Source organism: Cebus imitator, unplaced genomic scaffold (genome assembly GCF_001604975.1).
Source record: "Cebus imitator isolate Cc_AM_T3 unplaced genomic scaffold, Cebus_imitator-1.0 Scaffold150, whole genome shotgun sequence".
NCBI lineage: Eukaryota > Metazoa > Chordata > Mammalia > Primates > Cebidae > Cebus > Cebus imitator.
Window position 1 is genome coordinate 1,833,945 of NW_016107465.1, and position 4,303 is coordinate 1,838,247.

A 4,303-nucleotide genomic window follows, 5' to 3' on the forward strand; every position below is an offset into this window, starting at 1 on the left:
CCAGAGATTCTGGTACATTGTGTCTTCATTCTCATTGGTTTTGAAGAACATCTTTATTTCTGCCTTCATCTCATTATTTATCCAGTAGTCTTTCACGAGCAGGTTGTTCAGTTTCCACATAGTCGTGCGGTTTTGCTGGAGTTACTTAGTACTGAGTTCTAATTTGATTGTACTGTGGTCTGAGAGACTGGTTGTTATGATTTCCATTCTTTTGCATTTGTTGAGGAGTGTTTTACTTTCAATTATGTGGTCAATTTTAGAGTAAGTGCAATGTAGTGCTGAGAAGAATGTATATTCTGTGGATTGAGGGTGGAGAGTTCTATAGATGTCTATTAAATCTGCTTGGTCCAGACCTGAGTTCAAGTCCTGGATGTCCTGGTTAATTTTCTGTCTCATTGATCTGTCTAATATTGACAGTGGAGTGTTAAAGTCTCCCACTATTATTGTGTGGAAGTCTAAGTATCTTTATAGGTCAAGAAGTTGCTTTATATTTAGGATAGTTATCTCTTCTCATTGTACTGATCCCTTTACCATTATGCAATGCCCTTCTTTGCCTCTTTTGATCTTTGTTGGTTTAAAGTCCATTTTATCAGAGACTAGTATTGCAACCCCTGCTTTTTTTTTCTTCTCTATTTGTTTGGTAAACCTTCCTCCATTCCTTTATTGTGAGTCTGTGTGTGTCTTTGCACATGAAATGGGTCTCCTGAATATAGCACACCAATGGGTCTTGACTTTTTATCCAATTTGCCAGTTTGTGTCTTTTGACTGGGGAATTTAGCCCATTTACATTTAAGGTTAATATTATTATGTGTGAATTTGATCCTGCCATATTGGTACTAGCTGGTTGTTTTGCTTGTTAGTTGATGCAGTTTCTTCAGGGCATCAATGGTTTTTACAATTTGGTATGTTTTTTCAGTGGCTGGTACTGGTTGTTCCTTTCCATGTTAGTGCTTCCTTCAGGAGCTCTTGTAAGGCAGGCCTGGTGGTGATGAAATCTCTCAGCAATTGCTTGTCCATAAAGCATTTTATTTCTCCTTCACTTATGAAGCTTAGTTTGGCTAGATATGAAATTCTGGGTTGAAAGTTCTTTTGTTTAAGGATGTTGAATATTGGCCCCCACTCTCTTCTGGCTTGTAGGGTTTCTGACAAGAGATCCACTGTGAGTCTAATGGGCTTCCCTTTGTGGATAACCCGACCTTTCTCTCTGGCTGCCCTTAACATTTTTTCCTTCATTTCAACCCTGGTGAATCTGACGATTATGTGCCTTGGTGTTGCTCTTCTTGAGGAATATCTTTGTGGGGTTCTCTGTATTTCCTGGATTTGAATGTTGGCCTGCCTTGCTTGGTTGGGGAAGTTCTCCTAGATGATATTCTAGGAGAGTGTTTTCCAGCTTGGATTCATTCTCTCCGTCACATTCAGGTATACCTATCAAACATAGATTAGGTCTTTTCACATAATCCCATATTTCTTGGAGGGTTTGCTCATTTCTTTTCACTCTTTTTCCTCTAATCTTGCCTTCTCATCTTATTTCATTGAGTTGATCTTCAATTTCTGATATCCTTTCTTCTGCTTGATCCATTTGGCTATTGAAGCTTGTGTATGCTTCTCTAAGTTCTCGTGCTGTGTTTTTCAGTTTCATTGAGTCGTTTATGTTCTTCTCTAAGCTGCTTATTCTAGTTAGCATTTCATCTAACCTTTTTTCAATGTTCTTAGTTTCTTTGCATTGGGTTAGAACACGATCCTTTAACTTGGAGATGTTTGTTATTATCCACCTTCTGAAGCCTGCTTCTGTCAATTTGTCAAACTCATTCTCCATTCAGTTTTGTTCCCTTGCTGGTGAGGTGTTGTGATCCCTTGGAAGAGGAGAGGCATTCTGGTTTTTGGTGTTATCATCCTTTTTGTGCTGGTTTCTTCCCATCTTCGTGTATTTATCTACCTTTGGTCTTTGAAGTTGGTGATGTTCAGATGGGGTCTCTGAGTGGGTGTCCTTTTTGTTGATGTTGAGGCTATTTCTTTTTGTTTGTTAGTTTTCTTTCTAATAGTCAGACCCCTCTGCTGAAGGACTCCACTCCAGATCCTGCTTGCCTGGGAATCACCCACAGGCGGGGTGCAGAACAGCAAGGATTTCTGCCTGTTCCTTCCTCTGGTAGCTTTGTCCCAGAAGTTTACCCACCAGATGTCAGCCAGAGCTTTCCTGTGTGAAGTGACTCCAGATATATCGGGGTTAGGGAGCCGCCTGAGTAGGCAATCTCCCTTGTTAGAGCTCAAGTGCTGTGCTATGAGCTTTGTTGCTCCCTTCAGAGCTGCTGGGCAGGGATGTTTAAGTCTGCTGCAGTGGAATGCACAACTGCTCCTTTTCCGAGGTGCTCTGTCTCAGGAAGGTGTGGCTTTATTTATAAGGTCCTGACAGGCTGCTGCCTTTTTTCAGAGATGCTCTGCACAGCAAAGAGGGATTCTAGTCACAATCTGCCTGCAGAGGTATTGTTGAGCTGCTGTGGGCTCCCCCAGCTGCTGTATAAACTTTTTTGTGCTTTCATTTACACAGGTAAGGTTCACTTTTTTGTGCTTTCATTTACACAGGTAACCCCGTGCCTCAGTAATGGCAGACGCCTCTCCCCTCATGGCACCTGACTGTCCAGGGTTGAGATCAAACTGCTGTCCTGGCTGACAAAATCCCAAGCCAGTGGGATTGTGGGATTCAGTTTGCTGGTCTCCGTGGAGGAGGGACTCATGGAGCCAGATCACCTGGCTCCCCATCTTCAGCCCCCTTTCTCTCAAGTGTATGGGTGACTCTGTCTTGCAGGCACTCCAGGCACCAGTCAAAACGGCTGCTCAGATTTGTGCTGGGAACTCACAGTGCTGGCTGAATTGGCCACCCAGATTTCTCTAGAAATGCATGGCGCCTGTCGGCAAGTGGGGATCTCCTGGTCTGTGGGCTGCAAGGACTTTAGGAGAAGCACAGCATCAGAACCAGAGCTTTGAAGTGGCCAGAAGTCCCTGATGGCCTCCGCTGGGTAGGAGGGAGTGCCCTCCTGCCTGTTGCGCTTCCTGGGTGAGGCAGCGCCCCACCCTGCCTCAGTTTGCTCTCCTTGGGCTACACCCACTGTCCAACCAGTCCCATTGAGATGAACCTGGTACCTGAGTTGGAAATGTGAAGATCACTCGCCTTTTGCATTGCTCTTGCTGAGAACCGCACTCTGGATCTGTTCCTTTTTGGCCATGTTGGCAGAAGTCCCCTAAAATGCTGGCGGTTCGACTACCATTTCACATCTCTTCACATTCCAAGGTTCTTTTCCTTGCTCCAGATAGGTGATCAGGTCTGGCTTAGAGGCAGCAATACCCAGGAAGACCAGGTTTCTGTAGTTCTCTAACATCACATTCCTATATAAATTCTACTCTGCAGTGTCCAGGCATTGCCACTCCTCCAGACAGAATTCTGTGGCCACATCCCTAAATGTCAACACTCCCATTTCTAGTCTTCAAGGGGGTCCTAGTGTCTTAGCTGTGGATCTCCAGTACCAGAAGGTCACAGGACCACAGAGACTGGACCTCTATGAGAAAAGGGCATGGAACAGCGAAGATGAGACCCTGAACTCCAGCTGCAGCAAGAGACAAGGCCCCAGAGCTTCCCCTTTAACCGCAGTATATATAAGACAGGAAGTGTTACCAGGTTATGGTGACTTGATTGGTTGTTAATGGAGCCTTCTCTTCTATTTGATATTCTTTAAGTTTATATAGACCAGAAGAGATTTGTGGATGAATGGAAAGGAATTGCCTTTGCTTTGTCAAATGGGAAAAGAGCAATTGTACTCAGACTCAATCTTAGCTACTGCAATCTTAGGCAAGAATGTATATGGGAGTTGGCCTAAAACTGAGTATCTAAATCTGTGCCTATACAATCCTTAGAAAATCTTGATGTGGCTCAATATGAGGACCACCAGCCTCAACCACTTTACTCTTGCAGCATTTGGATTCAGCTAATAGTCCTCCGTGTAGCTTTTGCTGTTTGTATTGGATGTGACATGCAGGGGTACTCCTCACTTATTAACTTATCCAAAGTTTCCCTTGCAAAATCTCCATTCCAGAGGACTTCTTGAAAGTTTGATCCTAGAAATGACAGTGAGCAGCTGCGGGTTTCACACTTGATGTAATCTTAGTCTTCACAGATCTCACAGACCTTCACAGCCCCAGTTGTCTCTGCTGTGGTACAGTAAAGGGCAGGGCCATTTAAACTCCTTTGGTTGCACTGACTTCCTGATTTGGGTGAGAACTGAAAAACTGCCCATTGTGCAGTGCCAGGACA

At 44.1% G+C, this 4,303-nt stretch overlaps 1 pseudogene; it reads right to left on the minus strand.

Moving 5' to 3' along the window:
- Positions 1-3,264: 3,264 nt before the first annotated feature.
- LOC108314322 lies at positions 3,265-3,502 on the minus strand (annotated as a pseudogene).
- Positions 3,503-4,303: the final 801 nt, after the last annotated feature.